This window comes from Oryctolagus cuniculus, chromosome 4 (assembly GCF_051225735.1).
Source record: "Oryctolagus cuniculus isolate XC-2025 breed Fujian yellow rabbit chromosome 4, ASM5122573v1, whole genome shotgun sequence".
Classification (NCBI taxonomy): domain Eukaryota; kingdom Metazoa; phylum Chordata; class Mammalia; order Lagomorpha; family Leporidae; genus Oryctolagus; species Oryctolagus cuniculus.
Window position 1 is genome coordinate 140580512 of NC_142870.1, and position 19076 is coordinate 140599587.

Below are 19076 nucleotides of genomic sequence, written 5' to 3' on the forward strand. Positions count from 1 at the left end.
CTTATCCATTTTCTTTGTGTAACTTTAAATGGTCAGAGGTAGAATATCCTAGATTAGCCTTCCATGGTCCTTTTCTTTTTTCTTTTGATTTTTATGTCTTTGTTTACTCTGTGGGAGATTTCATTGATTTTCTATTTTAGTGCTTCTTTTAAATACACACACACACACACACACACACTTACTCATATATTTTCAAATGTGTTTTGATTTCCATGGTCTCTTTACAGCTCTCTGATTATTCCTTTCCCATTGCATTTTGTTCTTTGTGATGCAATATCTTGTCAAGTTTCTCTGAGCATGCTAACTGGGGGTTTCTTTCTTATCTGTCCTGACTTTACTCTTTTCTTGGGTCCATCTTGTGTTTATTTTGTCCTATATTTCATGCCGTGGCCTTTATTTAAATATCTGGCTATCCTCAGTTATCTTTATTTTATAATGAGGTAAAAAGATGCTAATTGGTTTTTATTATAATTATTTTATTATAATTATTTCAGCACCTGGGTGGAGCCTGTTGAGATTTTACTTTGTGATGATTTAGCTCAGTTACTAGCTCTGTTGTCTCCCACTAACCACCCTGTGCTTTAGCTTCTTCCTAGAGGTGTTGTGAACAGTGAATGGATTAATATAGAATGTACTCATTATAGTGTTGTAAAAACTATTGGCTGCCTCTATTACTTTTGTAACTCTGAATTGTCAGCTTATCCGAGCTCTCGTCTCGGAGGCCAGCGCATTCTGTAGAGAGGAGAACAGGTTGTAGGTTTTTCATTTTCGTTTTCTTTTGTGGAGGTGGGCAGGAGTTAGGGAGAGCCCATGTGGCCACTGAGTGGGGAGAGGCATTTCATTCATCACCGTTGTTTGCAGCCCCATCACCCGCTCAGCTGATGCTGACGGACTGTCGAAGCACTGAGTCCCTTCTCTGTTCCTGCCTCCCACCCTCTCCTCCCACCCTCACTCACGGAACACAGGCTTGGCTTCCCTCACCCTCTGTCTTCGCCCACTCCCCCATCCACGTCTACACTTCCGGAAGTTCTTTAAAATCAGTCATCTGCTGAGAGTTCCTTGATCACTTCTGGGTCTTTATAACTTAGAAAAAAAGACTGATTTATACATGTGAAAGGCAGAATGACAGAGGAAGGGAGAGACAGGTTTTTCCATCCCCTGAGTCACTCTCCCAAATCCCCACAACTGGGGGCTGGGCCAGGCCAGAACCAAGAGTCAAGAATTCCATTTAGGTTCTCCTGCAGGGGTGGCAGGACCCCAAGTACTCGGGCTGCCTCCCAGGTGCAGTAGCAGGAAGCTGGATCAGTAGCAGAAGTAGTGGGACTTGAACCCATGGTCTGATACAGGAGCTTAACACACTGTGCCACAACACGCATCCATTTAACACTTTAAGTGAAGTCTTGGTGAGGATAAAATTATGTCTGATCTGTCACTTTTAATCAGACACTCCTATACTCTCTTGACAGACACAGATCCAGTCTCCATGTTTGAAAGCTTGGCTCTTTCATGTGCTTTTCTTGCACTTGGAGGGTCCTTTGAGCCTGGGGAAGAGGAGGAAGGGTGTGGGGAGCAACCCGGACTGGACTAAGTTACTGGAATTAAGACTTATTCTATGCATCTGCTCTCCCACAATATGGCGCTGGGAGAGAAGAAAACAGCTTCTACGCAGCTGCCTCTTGCCAACTTGAGTGCTGACCTCCAGGAGCTGATCCTGCTCCTGATTGGAGGAGAGCAGCGTACTCGGCGTGTGAGCAGCTGAGTTAGGATTGGCGGAGGAGGACTATAAAGGAGGAGAGAGACGGCATGCACCAGGAACATCTAAGGGGAACATCTAAAGGGAACACCTGTGCAGCCCCCAAGAGAGCCGGCCGGTGGTGTGCCGCTCCCCCGCGGAAGTGGGGAATGTGGCAGGGGGAACCGCCCTTCCACGGAGGTGGAAGGGACGGCAGCCAACCCGGGAAGAACCAGCAGCAAACCCGGGGAGGGCCGAGCAGACAGAAGAACAACGCAGGGTCCTGTGTCATTCCTCCACGAAGACGGGGAGCGACATAATGGTGCCGTGACTCGGATATGAAGCCTAGGCAGGGCTTAGTGTCGTTCCTCCACGAGGAGGGGGAGCGACATAATGGTGCCGTGACTCGGATATGAAGCCTAGGCAGGGTTTAGTGTCGTTCCTCCACGAGGAGGGGGAGCGACAGAAGGGAAGGAAGAAAGGCAGTGGTAGCTAATGGGACTGACTCAGTAGAGGGCCCCACGGAGACCTCCACGGCTGCCTCCCCTCCCGGAATGAGACCATCTGAATTTGCAGTTAGCAGGAGGGAAGATGTTAGGCAGAGGTTCAGGAAAGGCGCTGCAAGTAATGACCCAAATAAATCATTTAAAGAGGGAGATATGATCGCTTCCAAGGCCCAGGGTTATTATGAGCATTTCTTTTACTGTAACTACTACCAGCCCATTCCTCCCTGACACTGTTGTCGGAAGTCAATGTGTACATTAGCTCAGTGAGCTATTCCTGCAAAATACAGCGATAGTTCCGTTATGCATGAAGATCATTCCTCGGCTTATGACTCACTCTTTCCATCACTATTTATCATATGAACAAAATGAGTAAAATCAGGCCACTGCCTAGAAACTCAAGATGGTAAAACGAGCGTATATCATCACACACGTTTGTGATACTTAAGCATTTGAAAATTTTACGGGCAGGTAAAATAACTTCAATAGATTAACAGCTTTGCTTCAAATAATTGCAAATAATAGATTTATAACCACAACCCTAATTAAGGAATTTGCTAACAGCTAAGTCAAGGATCAAGGAAAGTGTGTTTTAACTGTGACACAGGAATCAGTAAAGTCCAACTGGAACAACAGAAACCACTGCAAGGTATGGTAGCAGACAGAGGGCATCTATTACAGGGAATTGGTTACAGTGGCCACAGAGAACTGCAAAGCTTAGATTAGCGAGAGCAGGAAGGCACTCCCATTCCTGGGCTGGAGGAACAATGGGAGGAGATGGTGTAGGCAGTGCCCAGGGCTGGGGTCACTGACAGCGGCTGGAAGCAGGGCAGCCATTCTGGTAGCGATTGATACTATGCCACAGCTACCATCAGAGGCACCATCCAAGGCTAAGAGGCTTCAGGAAGTCACCTGGCCTTGTCTTCCCTTCTCTTTGGCACCTAGGTGAGCTGGGAGCCTGGGAAAGCTGTTTGCAGCGTCACCCCCTAGGAGATATAGAGCAAAGCTGCTGAAGGGTGAGGGAAGATCTGGAAGCCAGCAGGTTCAGGACCCAGACAGCATATGCATTGTATTATATGCAGGAGGGACAGCTCATAGGTTAGATTCTCATACATGCTAAGGGATTAGGTATAATATAAACACACATGTCCATCCTCTGCAGTTCTGGTATGTACTCGGATCAAATTAGAGTCGCAGTCTTATCCAGTTGAGCCAGGACTACCTAGATGAATTAAGATCGGGTTCACCACACAGTTGGCAATTAAAGAATATTTTTCATTTTTTTAAACCAGGAAGCACATCAACCAGCTGCCTTTGGACAGGAACACGACTTCCTGCTTCTTGTTTCATCTCCAATCCTATTACAGTAGCGGATAGGCTGAGACACAACTACTGTTCCCACAGGCCTCAATGCCCTGTTTCTGTACCTCCCCGCCTTAACTCTTAAGCCGCAGGGCCTTCTAAACCAACACCAGCCAAGTCGTGAGATTCTAGAAGAGTCACACTCTGGAGAAGAGTTCTCCCTTTGGCTGTTTCCCTCACTAACTTTTGCCTAGTAGATGGCAGAAGAAATAATTCACAGTAGACAGCGCCTTCTTTCAGAAACTCTGAAACCTCTGAGCATGTGGCGAAGGCATGAGGCCTGGCCCTCTGCAGGTGTGAACATTATGCCACAAAGGAAACCTGAAGAACTTGAGAGGCAGAGGGGCCGTCTTTGCATGTGCTTTCTAGAAAGCCTGATGGCTCTGTGCAGTGGGCAGGTGGAGCCCAGCTGGGCCGTGACTCACTTCCTATTTGCTTCCACTCTGAGCATCTCCCCACAACTCTGCCAAGAGGAAATACGAACAAAGCTGTAGACCGTGCCTCTCTTTCTTCCACACCTGTTGTTGCAATGGGATGACAGCTGGATGAATGAAAGTGAATCGTACACTTAATTCTAAATAATTATAACAAAAGTGCATGGAAGGGAGAAAAGCAGAATGGTAGAATAAATTAAGAGGGGACAAGACAATGAGGAAACTTGCCCAGCCAGTGGGAGAATGTTTATTTCAATGTCACTAATCTCACCCCATCCCAGTCTCAAGTTATCCACGTAGGAAACCTGACAGCAGGTTGTCAGCGTGGGCTAACTTCCGGAAGCATAAATAGCTGGGTGTGCAAGCAGGTGAGCCAGAATCTCTGGGGTGAGACCTAGATATCAGCATGTCTTTTCAGATCCCCTGCAGTCTCGACATGAGCCTTGTCTTGGGCATAGCACGTCAAAGGTCGACCAGCAGGAGTTTCAGAGAGCGACTGCTGTAACTGGCGAGACACACAGCCACTGGCAACAGCAGTGGTGTCCAGTGGAGGTTGTTCCAACATTTCCTCAGCCTTAGAGTTGAGCCAGAAATCACCCTTGGAGCTCTGCTGAGGACAGGCATTGCCTTCCACCCACGGCTGTCTGAGCAGAGGGTCTCCGTGGAGTTGGTCCTGTCCCCTGGGAGGCATTTGGGAAAATCCAGGGGGTTATTTTCAGTTGCCACTGAAAGTCTGGGAGTAAACTGAGCTGTCAGAATGGGCAAAGGAGGGAGGGGGAAGGAAACCAACACTGGGAGCCTGGGATGTGGTCAGCACTCTGGTGGGCACTTAAGAGAGGTGGAGGACTCGCAGCTTCTCACCGCCCAAACCCCAACACACACACACACACACCCATGTGCCACTCAGTGCTGAGTGGACGGGGGCACTACAAATCTCACACGCAGACAGATGGGCTTGGGAAAAGCAAAGTCTGTGCTCACAGCTCCAGCTGTGCTTGACTGGAACATTCTAGGAGAGCAGGAGCTGCCACCTGAGCAGGGCCCCACTGTTCTTTAAAGCTCACGTCCCTGCCTCTCCCATGGGCCGGGGTCCACCATTTCCTGGCACAGGGAGTCCATACTAGCTGCCCAGGCTTGCGGTCCCCAGGACGGACTCTCACCAGTCTCCCACAGTCGTTGTAATGAAGTTCTGCAATCCAGGAACACTGTGTCTCCCCTTTCCATGGAAACAACCAGAGCTCCTCCCCAGTTCAGACAGCCATCCAGATGGGGGCCCCACCTTTCAACCTGCCCCAGTCCCAAATTTCACCCAGGCTCTTCCTCCTGAGGAAGTTCTCAGTAGCGCAGGTTGAGAGGCTGATGACCCTTGGTAATCCACAAGAACGCCCAGATGCCTTGATGAGAGGAGTGCCCGCCCTCTCGGGAAGAGAAGAATTACCTTTATTTCTTCCATAGAGTGGAAGCAGAGCTTCTTGCCCTAGCAACTGCGATGGAATAATGGTCCCCCAAAGATGTCCATATCCTAATGCCAAGAACCAGTGAATACGTACGTTACCTGCGGTGGTAAAAGGGGCTTTGCAGGTGTGATTAAGATGGGCCTTAAAGTGGGGAGGCTACCTAGGAGGGCACAAGGTAATCCCAAGAGTCCTGAAAAGCAGAGGCCCTTTGTTCTAGTCTGTGAGAGAAAGTGGCTGTGCAAGAACTGTCTCAGGGATGCTCCATTGCCAGCTCTGGAGATGGAGGAAGGCAGCCCCAACCCAAACACTGGGGATGGTCCTAGAAGATGGGGAGCACAGGCAAAGTGAGTCTCCCTGAGGCCTTCCAGAAGGAACATGGCCCTGGCAACACTTGCTTTCAGCCCTGTGGGACTCCTGCTGGACTTCTGACCTACAGAACTGCAAGATATTAAGTGTGTGGGGTTTTAAGAGTTGAGTTTGGTTGTGCTGTGTTGTTGCTGCAATAAATCTCTGCAAATTTGGTGGTTTAAAAAAATACATTTAGGGGCTGATGCTGTGGTGTAGCAGGTAAAGCTGCTGCCTGCAGTGCCGGCAAGATCTGGCTGCTCCACTTCTGATCCAGTTCTCTGCTATGGCCTGGGAAAGCAGTAGAAGATGGCCTAGGTTCCTTGGGCCCTGCACCCACATAGGAGACCCATAACAAGCTCCTGGCTCCTGGCTTCAGATTGGCCCAGATCCAGCTGCTGTGGCCATTTGGGGAGTGAACCAGCGGATGGAAGACCTCTCTCTGTGTCTCTCCCTCTCTCTGTAAGTCTATCTCTCCAAATAAATAAATAAAATAATTTAAAAAACAAAAACAAAAAAAACTGACATCTGTTACTTTGTTATTTGTTTGAAAGAAAGAGTGACAGAGAGAGAGACAAAGAGATTTTCCATCTGCTGGTTCACTCCCCAAATGACTGCAAAACCCAGGGCTGGACCAGGCCAAAGCCAGCAGCCAGGAACTCCATCTGGGTTTCCTACTTGTGTGGCAGGAACCCATGTCCACATCTCCCAGGCACATTAGCAGGAAGCTGGATTGCAAGGAGAGGACTCTGAGTAGGGAATTGATTCTAAGCATTCCAATACGGGATGTGGACATCCCAAGCAACAGCTTAACCACAGGGCCACAGGGCCCCACCCCGAAATGTGTATCTTAAATCAGCAGCAAAATAACATAAGCAAATGAAAACATATCCAAGTTGGCCGTAGTTGGTGATCTTGTGTCCTGCTGTTACCAGAATACAAAGCACACCTGGGTTCCTCAGGTAGGTAGGAGACATGGAATATATTTTGTATTTTGGACATAATGTTTAGACCCAAGTTCCTCAGGGTTTCCAGGATTCAAGTTTTCTCTCTTGCATCATTAGAAATCCTGGAGTGGAAGTGTTTGAGAATGATGGCCTCGTTCACGAAATGTACACACTAGAAAATCTCACCAGGACACCAAGACAGAGAGAAGCACGGCCACGTGACTGAGGCACGTAATGTCTCAAGATTCTGTGACATTCAGAGCAGAGATGAGATGCACATTTCTTTACCCAGAGTGAACAGCTTACTTTGGCCCCTCCAATCCTCGTCCTGAGGCTGCTCATGGTGTCAGTCCATTTCTCTACAGTGGCCTCAGCCTGCGTGGAATCTCCAACCAACGTGGGTGTGGACCGAAGACAAAGCTGCCACATGGACAAGGAGCCTCTGCACCTTGTGATGGCCTTGGGTGCCATCTCTGGATCGGCGGCCCTAATGGGGACATGTTCTACCTGTTTGATCATCTTTGTTCAGAGTGCTCTCTACCCCTTTCTCCTACCTCAGGCCACTCTTGGGAGAAGTCCAGCCCCACTGCCTAACCAAGGGGACTCATGATTTGGCCTCATGCCATCACCTAACCTCCACTGTGCCTGTGTCTGTTCCCCACCACACTGAATTCCATGTCCTCACCCCACGCCCGGAAGCCCCCACATGATGCTCCCCTGTCCTGATCCCTGTGATGAAAACTTCCCTAGGTGCTGAGGCAGGTCGCACAATTAAGCTGGAGCCCGGGCCAGTTCCTGGGGCCTTAGCTGCTGCAGGTTGCCCATCCTTTTCCTGAGTGGAGAAGCATTGCCGCTTTTACCTGGATGGTTCCCTTTTTGCCACCTGCTCACCTCCTTGCCCTAAACTTCCTCCAACCCAGCAAACTCCATGGCTGGTTTTCTCTTAAACCAGTCCTAACAATACAGTATGCCATTCCCAAAACGCAAAAACTAATGGGCAATATAACTCCAACCTTCTTTCTTAGAGCATGAGAAAAAGACAAACACAAATGAAGAATGTGGGCAATTCGGATTGCACATCTGCATTATTTAAAACTCTGAAGTGGTTTTTAAACAATAGATTTCAATACATTATTTAACCTCTTCAGGCCTCAGTTTCTTCCGCTGTACACTGGAAAGTTTTGGAATTTCTATTGGATCATCTCTGAGATTGCTTCTCCTTGGACATTTAATAAGCATAATAATAACAAAAGTCAAGATTGTTACTGGTGGAGTGTAGGGCTCAGAGGAAATCACCAACCACCTTGTCTGTCTTGCTTGCACCATGATCTGTATGTAATAGTTAATAAACTAAGTCTACTGTAAGCTCTTTGACCTGTATGTTTGTAAGAACATCAGCATCTTGGTGACTCCCAGATTTGGCTTTCAAGTTTTTTGGTTTTTTTTTATTATTATTATTTTACTTGAAAGGCAGAAAGACAGAGTGGGAGAGATACCCAGAGAGAGACTCTTCCACCTGCTGTTTCACTCCCCAAATGACCCCAGTAGCCAGGGCTGGCTGGGCCAAAACCAGGACCCAAGGACTCCATCTGCATCTCCCATGTGGGTGGCATCATCTGTGGCCTCCAAGTGTGCACATTGTCAGGAAGCTGGATTGGAAGCAGAGGTGGGACTTGATCCCACTGACAATAGATGCCAGCCTCCCAAGTGGGGCCTTAGCCTGCTTCACCACAGCCTACCTCTAACTCTCAGATCTGTATCATAGCCTAGGAGTTAAGACACCAGTTAAGACTCTCGTGCCTACCTTAGAGTACATGGGTTCAATTCCTGTCCCTGGCTCCTGACTCCAGCTTCTGGCTCCAGCTTCCTAATGATGCGGACCCTGGGAGGCAGAGGTGATGGCTCAAGTACCTGGGTCCCTGTCACCCATGTGGGAGATCTGGATAGAGTTCCTGGCTCCTGGCTTCAACCTGGCCCACCCTTGGGCATTTGGGGAATGAACCAGAAGATGGGAGTTCTCTCTGTGTCTCTAGCTGTGTGTGACTTAAACACACAAACAATAAAATGCAACTTTTGGTTCCTCACTCCTTTTAGGATTTGTTGTCCCATTCCTCTCCCTGTACCAAGCTCCCTAACTTCAGTAAATGGCACCACATCTAAGGGATGCTTAGGAAATAACCTGGGAATCATCCTTGACTGTTCTTCCTCCTTAAAGTTTATCCAGTGGATCAAAAAGCTCTATAAAAAACACACTCTCTGCTGTGGCCTGAGATAGCAGTAGAAGATGGCCCAAGTCCTTGGGCTCCTGCACCCACGTGGGAGACCTGGAAGAAGCTCCTGGCTCCTGCTTTCAGGTCGGCCACTGCAGTCGTTTGGGGAGTGAATCAGTGCGTGGAAGACCTTTCTGTCTCTGCCTCTGCCTCTCTGTAACTCTGTCTTTCAAATAAATAAATAACTCTTAAAAAAAAAAAAAACTTCAAGAACCCTTTATCTAACATCCTTTCTAAAAAAGCCTTTCTTGAGACTCTTCATTCTTTTATTCTGCTTTATGATTATCCATAGTACTTAATATAACCTACTTTTTTCCCAAAAATTATCTGTTTATTTAATGTTTGTTTATTTTTGTCTACTTGAAAAGCAGAGTTACAGAGAGGGAGAGTGAGAAGGAGAGCAAAAGCTAGACAGGGACTTATCTTCTTTCTGCTGGTTCACTCTTCAAATTCCCCTAATAGCCTTGGCTGGGCCAGGCTGAAGGCAGGAGCAAGGAACTCCAACCAGGTCTCCCACATGGGTGGTAGGGACCCACATACTTGAGCCACCTCCTCTGCTTCCCAGGATGCATCAGTAGAAAGCTGGATTGGAAGCGAAGTAGCCAGGACCCGACCTGGCACTCACTCCAATACAGGATGTGTGCACCCCAAGTGGCGGCTTCACCTGCTGCACCACAGCACCCAGCCCTGTTAACGTCTTAGTTATCTCTTCCACCGAGATGTCAGTCTGCAAGACCATAGACCTCGTCTGTGTTTACTGCTGTATTCTCGAAGTCGGGTACATTTCCAGCACATATTAGATCATTGATGAATATTGTTGAAAAACATATATTGATAGCATCATGGTTTATCACTTGACAGCAAGCCCTGGTTTGTATCATTGACTGACATACTTCCCTTAGGAAAATCTCCCCAGATGCTACAGTTTGGGCGTGGTTTGTTCCCCAAGGGTCCACGTGTCAGAAGCATAGCCCCCAGTGTGGCAGTGTGGAGGTGGTGGGGCTTAGTGGGACAGCCCTCCCTGGGAATGGATGCCAGTATTTCCTGCATGACCCAGTGGTAGTTCTCACGAGAGGGGTGTTATAGAAGCCTGAGCCTCACCCTACCCAGATACCTCTCTGGCTTCCTGTATCAAGATGTGATCCCTCATGGCCACAAGCGACCCTGCCATCCCCTGCCATCTGCCATGGTGTGGTGCAGCCGAGAGGGACCACACCAGAGCACAGCTACTGTCAGCACCATGCGCTTCAGCCTCCACATCTGCGAGCTAAACTAAATAAACCTCCTTGCTTCCTTGCTAAGTCGCTCACCTCGAGTATTTCATTATAATGTAGAGATGACTAACACACCAGGTATCAGCTTTGTCACCTGTGGCCATGATCTAGTCATACTAGCTAGTGCCACACTGGGAGCCGGGTGTGAGGGTTGGAGATAAGCCACGAACATGCCTGATATTAGGTGCTCAGCCTGTAGACATGTAATTCCCAGACAAGTCAATCTCCTCCTTTATGCACACGTGGATGAAGGGGAAAAGGGATCCTTGCTACGGTTTGAATGTCACCTCCGAAACTCATGTTGAAATGTACTTGCACTGTGATGTGTTGGGGGTGGTGGTGAGGTCAGGAAGGTGGCCCTTTCAGTAATGGATTGATGCGGGAGGGAGTGGCTTTGCTAGCAAAGCGAGCTTTCTCCGTCTTGCGTGGCCCACATGCCCTTCCCCACATTGTGATGGAGCACCAGGGCCCTCACCACATGCCCACGTCACAGTCTCAGGCTTCCCATCCCGCAGGACTGGGAGCAAAACAAGCTTCTGTTGTTTATAACTGACCCATTCTTGGGTATCCTGCTCCAGCGGCATACAACGGACCAAGACAAGCAGCAAACTGGCTCTTTTCCAGTTACAACATGTGGACTGACAATGCTGCACTAGGGGTCCAACACACATACCACACTCAAAGTAAAAATGAAGTAATTCACTGTCCCCTATTACCCCCAGTAGGGGCAGTTCCCCCACCTGGAGGCACTTTTGGTTTTCCCTAGGATGGGCTGCTGGTGGTGGTTCCCCAGGGATGGGGTGTGCTCAGTGCTAGACAGTGCCACACGACAAGGCAGTGTCCCAGGCCAGATGCTAACAGCTGCACTAGTGAGGAACTGCACAGAGACCTGGGGTGGCTGCACCTGTGAATTCACCAATAGCCCACAATCGAGAATTTGGGAGGATGGGCATTGGGTCTAGCTATCCTGTACTGGAGTGCCTGGGTTCCGTTCTTGGCTTGGACTCTTGACTCCAGCTTCCTACTAATGCAGAGCCTGGCAGACTGTAGCGATGGCTCCAGTGGTCGAGTCCTCCCTAACCACGCGGGAAACCTGGCGTGAGCTCCTGGTTCCCAGCTTTTTCCCAGGCCTGGTCTTTGTGGGCATTTGAGGACTGGACCAATGGATGGGAGCCCTAGCTCGCTCACTCTCTCTCTCTCTCTGAAGTAAATTTTAAAATAAAAATTCAATTTGAAGAAGAATTTTTCTCTTTGGCTTAAACTGCTGGGATGCCGAACCTGTGTCTTATCTGCACATATACAGTAGTAGCTTTCATAACTGACAGCCAAGAGAAATACATTGAAAATGATGGGAGTTGCTCTTGCTGGGCTGGGCTTCAGTGTCTCCCATGCTGTGTATATGACTATTGTTGAAAACAAGGTTTGTTCAGGCACCCTCCAATGCCTTTACACTTAGCTGAGACTTTCAGACAAATGTCCCACCAACCAGCAGTCAGGCAAGACTGACAGGCAACACGCGGAGGGTCCCTTCACCCATAGTTAGGGGTCTCCACACAGGGACAGTCTGCCACTTCTTAGGATAATGATCAGCTCAGAGCAGTGACAGCCGGAATGGTGATGCCAGACAGAACAGAAAGAATGCCTCATCGCTTCCCCTTCAGTTCCATGCTCTTTGAAGCTGTTGTGGCTCATGCAGTCACCAAACGTTTACTGAGCACCTACTACGTGTCAAGCATCGTGCTGGGTGCTGGGTGCACAGGGAATGAGACACACATGCTTGCACTCTAGGGGGGACACGTCATAGAGATCCGCAAATCAGATGATTTTAAATGGGTCAGCTGTGAGGATGCCACCATCATTCTCCACAGGGTCCAGCTTGCCCGCTCTGAGCTCTGTCCCGGGGGGTGGGGTTCTCTGCTGAGCTCTCTATAATGTGTTGATTCCACCAGCCTCTTGTCAATCAATGCAAACTCTTAGAATTTAAGTGGCCTTGGCAAATTTATGGGTTAAGAAATCCCGTTCCCCGGGGGAAAGGATTTTTCCCTGGTGCTATGTAAGACACCCACTCCGGCCAAATTCTTCCTCTCCCGATGACTTTTCTGTGAGGTAGGCACTCTTACTAAAGGTGGGTATATACTTCCCCCACTACTTATCCATTATGCATGAAAACAGTCCAGTGGCTTTCAAATTTACAGCACAGAATTTTTTTAATAACTTAATGCTGCTCAGAACTGCAAGAGACAGAAGCCAGGCTGACCTCGGGGTTTCCTCTCTCGGTGCCCCTCCCCCACCCCACCTGCAGGCTCCTCTGAAAGCCGAGAGGAGGGCACTGCTCCGGCCAGCAGACCGTTTCATCCTTATCTTAAGCAAACATTTTGGAGCGCCAGTGAAGTGGTATTGAGCCTGCCCAAAGCCCTGGCGCTGCAGGAACAATACACCACCTTCCAGCACAAAGGAGAGCTGGGGCAGATTAGACGCCAACAGCCACCTACCGGGGCCTGAGCCAAACGTACAGGGGCCTGGCGCTGCAGGAGTTGGAGGAGGTGCCACAGAGCAGGTGGCACTTGAACAGGATTTCGGTAGTTTTATATAAAAAGAGTAAACCTGGGAGATGGGGCAGGGGCGCACCCAGATCGGAAAACTCAAGCAAGCACCAAAATGTCCCTTGTGCACACTCAGGGAACGGGGCTGCAGTGACAGGGCGTGCCCAGCGGGGATGCGGGAAGGGGCCAGAATTGGAATGGCAAGCTGGGACAGTTCGACTCATTTCAGAGAACACCAAGAGTCCTGAGCAATTTGACTACCGAGAAAAACACAGACTAGGAGGGAAAGGGAAAGCAAGATCCAAAATGAGACCTCACGCGGCTCAGATGTGGCGTTTGACGTGGATCCACAGCGAAGGTCAGGATCGGCAGAGGAAACGTTGGTGACACATTTCCCCAGCACCAATCCTGTCTCTAAATGGGTCACACGCCTTCCAGATTGCTGACGGCCAGCTGCATTGTCTTCCATCTACTCGTCAAGTGACAAGAAGCAGCGTGACTCATGCAAAGCCACCCAGCTGGAGATCCTGACGCACAGGCCTTCCCAGAAGCACCCTCTGAGCAACATCACAGCAGCCTGCCAGGTGAGTGCTGCTTCTACCTTTGTTCTTGCTGGGTTTCAACTTGCTAGGACGCCCTTGCAACTATCGGGACCCCTCCTGAACCCCCAAAAGGAACACACCTGCATGTGCTCACACAAGCACGCTGTTCAGGAGCAGGTACCCAGCTGGGACCCGGGAAGCTGAGGGCTGTCCCTTGGGCCTGCTGGAAGGACACCCAGGCTGTGCACTCAGGGGGGAAGATGGTCTGGGGTGTGTGCACATCCCACTCAGTTTGATGACCACACCTTTGGGCTAGCCAGTGTCTCTCTTAGATCATCAAGGTCCAAGTGTGCTCAGGGGCTGCCTAGAGGGTATTCACCACATGGGAACCTACCCAAGGCCTTTGCCTACCACTCCGGGACTCTCAGCTGCTGGCTGAGGTGCAAGCCATCTGGTAGTCGCACACTCTTCCCTGCCACCTTTGCATGGACACATGCACTCATATGAAAGTAACCTGACACCCCCATTCAATGTGATGAATCAGGTGATGGAAGTGCCGTCAGAGACACTGTAAGAGAAAGTTCAGAGGTGCTTCTACTGAGCCGACGGAGGACTGCACACGCACTCTCCGTCCTGATCCCCACAAGCATTGTGGAGAAGGGTGGGGGAAACAGAGGCATAAGGAGCCTGAGTGTCTGGCACAAGATTCCTGAATGTGGGTGTCTCTCATCCTGGGCCTCTGGTGCCAGGCGCTGTGCTCTTTCCTGGGGCTCCCAGGGCAGATGGGGGTGACGTCATCCCACAAGGGGACCCGGAGGGGTGTGGACAGCCCATGCTCCCAGTGGTGGAGGAAGGCATTCTGGCAGGTAGGTGGCTGTGCCGCACTTCCCAGAACCCTGCTCAGCTTCAGGAGTCTATTCCTGAGGCTGCGGGGCCAGAGCAGAGGCGTCCGCGGTGTCCTGTCAGCCGCAGATGCAGCCAGTGACTCAGCTCTGATGGGAATGCAGGCAGCCCCATGCCAGGCCACGTCCGCAGACAGCACGGGACTCACCCACCTCCCTGCGCCTGTCACTCTGCAAACCACCGCTGGGGATGGGCTGCCTCTTCCCTCTTCTCCTCTCCCTTCATTGTTGTTCCGTTCCAACACATTTTCTAAAATTTTCTAATTAAAAAAAAAAAAAAAAAAACAGTACCAAAGGGTGTCTGGTAAAGCAACAGAAGTTTAAATAGAAAATTCTAGTTTTGAGCACCAGTATGGCACAGTATCTCGTGACTTCTCTTTCTGTAAAGGCAAAGCTCCACATGCCCTTCCACATCTAAGCCCCTCCCTCGCCCCGGCCCTAACCTCTGACCCGCTTAGCACTGTTCCGTGGTACTGAGGGTTACAGCCTTTACATTTCGTTCTAGAAATACAATCATCTATAACTGGATTCGCAGAATTATTAAAAATATTGATTATGGTAGTATTACTAGAATTAAAAATATTGACTATGGTAGTATGATTAGAATTAAAAGTATTGATCGTGGTAGTATTATTAGAATCAAAAGTCTTGATTGTGGTAGTAGTATTCGAATTAAAGTCTTGATTATGGTAGTATTAATAAAAGTAAAAGTATTGATTATGATAGTATTATTAGAAGTAAAAGTATTGCTTGTGGTATTACTAGTAGTAGTAGTATTCCCTCCAGAGGCAGAAGGAGGCCCTCCCGGAAGGACACACACAGTCCCATGTCGCCGACTGTGTGACACAGTGAAGTTTCTGTCCTAAGCACCTTGAAGACATTTCTCTAACTCCGCCATTGAGCGGCCTGGGGGTGGGAAGGACCAAGTCATTCATGTACCCAGCTATCTCTTTTCATGCACTGACTATGTGCTGGGCACTATGTTAGATTCGTATGAGAATAGCTCTTGCCTTCCAAGGGAGAAGACAGTGAAACTAAAGACAATGTGCAAAGAGCAAAAGCTCCAAGGAAGCAGGCATTTTTTTTCTGTTTTGTTCACTAGACTAGCCGATTTCCAGATGAACAAATGAATGTGTGCGATGCCAGAGTTTGCACAGCAGAGCGGGTAGCTGGGCGAGGGCACCTCAGAGAACATTGCAGAGAAGGGCTGGCGCCCATCTCAGCGTGGGAGATGCCCAGGGAACATTTCCAAAGGCAGTTTGGATGGAACATGAACACCTGGTGGAAGTGGACATGAGAAGACATTGAGAGAGAGAATTCCCGGTGGTTTGGTAGAAGCAGAAGGTGAGTTTGGGGAGAGGGTGGGAGAGCCAAGGCGGGGGGAAGGGCAGGGCGAGTGCAGCTCAAGGAGGCACTTGTGCTGTGCCAGGCCAGCAGCCTGGATTCCCTCCCGGGGAGACAGAGAGTCTTGGAGGGTGGAAGGCGGTCAAACCAAGCACGGCGTAGGAGGCCTGCGTTTTACAGACAGCCCTGCGAAGGCAGCAGAGCGGCTGGGGCTCCCTGTGATGAGACATCATGAGCAGGTACTGAGCTTGCAGAGAAGGGTGCAGATCCAAGAAACACTGAGAGTTCGGATCTGCACAGCTGGGGAGCTGAGCGGCTTCCCAGGATGGGTGAGGAGTCTCACCAGGGTGAGCTCCAAGTAGATGAGGGATTCACAACATTCACAGGAGAGGGATTATTATCATTTCTTATGGCTACTCTTCTAAAGTTACCATCTTACCAAGTAGGTCTTTGTAAAAATTAAGACAGGAGATAGGAGAGGAAAGAGGAGGAAGGGTGGGTAGGCGGGAGAGTTGGGTAGGAACCATCACTATGTTCCTAAACCTGTATACAAGAAATACATGAAATTTGTAGACTTTAAATAAATTAAGGAAAAAAATTAGCATCTTACCTTTGTGTGGCACATGTGCTGAAACTAACAGACCTAAGTGATACAGTGCAATTAGGGAAAGGCCAAGCTTCATTCAGTTTCCTTAGTCTTGAGCTAATGTCCTGCTTCTGTTCTAGGAAAGCCCAGAGGTTACCACGCTACATTTAGCCATGGTGTCTGCTCAGGCTCCTCTGGGCTGTGACGTGCCCCCCCAGCTCGCCTTGCTAGTGATGGCCTGGACAGCTTTGTGGAGTGCTGGACCGGCAGTGATGGAACTGCCTGCAGTTTGGGTTAGCTGTGATTCTCCTGGTGAGCCTGGCGTGCCAGATTTTTGCCAGGAGCACAGCAGGGGTGAAGTGCCACTTCCTCACTGGCTATCAAGGGGCACTGTCAACAGGAGTCATTGTCGCTGTCGTTGCTAACCCGGGTCACCTGCGGGAGGTGGTGCCTTTCAGGTCTCTCGGCTGTCAAGTTGCTCTTTCCCTCTCTTTGCACACTGAGGAGGAAGTCATTGGGTGCAGCCCGCAGTTAAAGACGGGGAGTCATGCTCCACCCTCATGCGGAGAAGGCAGTTGTGTTTTCAAAGTCCACCTCGCCTTTTCCTTCAAAGGGAACTTCTGTTTGACTTCCTTTTCCACCTTCAGGCTCTCTTTTAAGAAGACAAAGGACATGGGACTGGTGCTGTGGCGTGGTAGGTTAAGCCTCTGCCTATGGCGCCAGCATCCCATATGGTGGCTGCTTTGCGTTCTGGCTGCTCCACTGCCAATCCAGCTCTCTGCTATGGCCTGGGAAAGCAGTAGAAAATGGCCCAAGAGCTTGGGCCCCTGTACCCACATGGGAGACCCAGAAGACACTCCTGGCTCCTGGCTCCTGGCTCCTGGCTCCTGGCTTTGGATTGGCCCAGCTCTGGCCATTGCAGCCATTTGTGGAGTGAACCAGTGGAGGGAAGACCTTTTTCTCTCTGCCCCTCCCTCTTTCTGTCTATAACTCTACCTCTCAAGTAAATAAATAAAGCTTGAAGAAGAAGCAGAGGAAGATGACAATGACAGAGTCCTATGAACTATACAGCCTGACTTTAAGGGGACCTCATACATGAGATTTAACATTTCTAAATGGATCTGCATATATACACATCAACGTATTACAGCATAAGATCTTAAAATGCAGGCAAAGAGTTGCCTTCAGGTGTGCAGGGCCTAGGACATCTTGCTCAAGGGCCCATCTGGCCAAGCTCCACTCCCTGTACACTCTGCTGGGGCCACATGTGAGGCTGAGCTAACTGCCAAGTGTGGGATAAGTGATGCCCTCGGGCCCCTCCCCTCAGCAGAGGGAGGTACCAGAAAGGAAGTATTTGAAAAAGAGTGAGGATACAGAGCACCTTTTCACTGTGTTGATGGGTAAACAAAGTGCTACTTTGTTTCCCAAAGGCGCTCATTGCTCAAAACCAAGAGCATTGCTCTGAAGACACAACAGGATCACTTATTGCATCATCACAAACAGAAGCAGAAAACAGGATTAGTATTTAAAGATGTACTGGAACTCCCACAGGATCGATTTCCACGGGAGTTAGGAAAACACAGCACTTATATCTTAGCACAATACATTTTTATAATTGCATAAAAAATATACCACCCAGATAAGACCCTAACTCCTCTTTTGGTTCTCTCCAGTGGCTGTGCCCTGTTGCCTCCCCTCCTGCCCCTCAGCTCCCTGCTTCTCCACACGGTAGAGAGGAGCAAGGAGTAGCACACCACACTGTTTTCCTCTCTCACCCTCTGCTCTTCCTTACTGCCTGGACTTTGAAGTTCAATGCCGTATAAACATTAACTTGCTTCTTAAATAAAGCCACAAAGAGTAAACTGTAATCTGAGCGTCTGATTTACCCTAACATTTCCCATGAGTTCCAGGGATTCTGATTTCTTCTCTTTCAGTATGTCTCTGTTCCACAGAAATCCTTTTGAAATAGACTTAACTGGCTATTATTTTGTTATTGAAGTGTTTTCCAAAGACTGCCTATTCAAGATGATTTTAGGTAGTAATATCCACTCTTTTAAATACGTTTATGTTTAAAAGCTTTTTGATTTAAAAAAATCTTGTTAAATAATAGTATAAATGGTAAAAGAGATGGCAAAATAAATCACTGGTGAATTGGGGACCCACTGAATCCTTGCAGTTTCACATGTGCACACCCAGTGCCTCAGTCATCTTACTATAACTCGAGGACTAACCCACAGTAGTAAGGTGGTACCTGTACTTGTTTTTGCTAGTTAGCAGCCATCACCTACCTAGATCAATAGTTGTTTTTCAGACAGTTGTGGTGATCACAATAGTCTACATTGTCCTGGAACCTTCAACGCTCCTAGCCACAAGCTTCGGTAGCACAATCCTTGCAAAGCTACTGTCAAAAAGGAAATTTCTCTGAGTTTCCTTTGGAGATGTTTTTAGATGTCCCCCCATGTTACATTTCATTTTTCCCAAATTTAAGTAATAGAAAATTATTGAACATTTTGCCAACACTGAGGGCTTTAATGTATGTTTCTATTTGGGTTGCTGAAGAAGTAATCCCTTAATTTTAAGAGTTTGACTTTAGGGGACGGTGCTGTGGAATAGTGGGCTAAGCCCCCACCTGCGGCACTGGCATCACACCTGGGTGCTGGTTTGTGTCCTGGCTGCTCTGCTTCCAATCCAGCTCTCTGCTGTGGCTTGGGAGAGAAGTAGAAGATGATCCAAGTGCTTGGGCCTCTGTGCTCTTGTGGGAGACCCAGAAGAAGCTTCTGGCTCCTGGCTTTGGATCAGCCTAGTTCCAGCCCTGGCAGCCATTTGGGGAGTGAA

At 49.0% G+C, this 19076-nt stretch overlaps 2 long non-coding RNA genes and 1 pseudogene across 4 annotated transcripts in view; 2 read left to right on the forward strand and 1 right to left on the reverse strand.

Annotated features, from left to right (window-relative positions):
* The window catches only part of LOC149127135 (uncharacterized), a 563175-nt gene that overhangs the window by 408429 nt on the left and 135670 nt on the right, over nt 1–19076 (forward strand). The gene's annotated exons all lie outside the window — the stretch shown is intronic.
* The window catches only part of LOC127482692 (non-histone chromosomal protein HMG-17 pseudogene), an 86082-nt pseudogene that overhangs the window by 54169 nt on the left and 12837 nt on the right, over nt 1–19076 (reverse strand). The gene's annotated exons all lie outside the window — the stretch shown is intronic.
* Nucleotides 12269–18333, forward strand: LOC138849380 (uncharacterized). Its single transcript, XR_011388185.2, has 3 exons — nt 12269–13451; nt 15414–15655; nt 16382–18333. It is a non-coding gene; the product is annotated as an uncharacterized LOC138849380 (long non-coding RNA).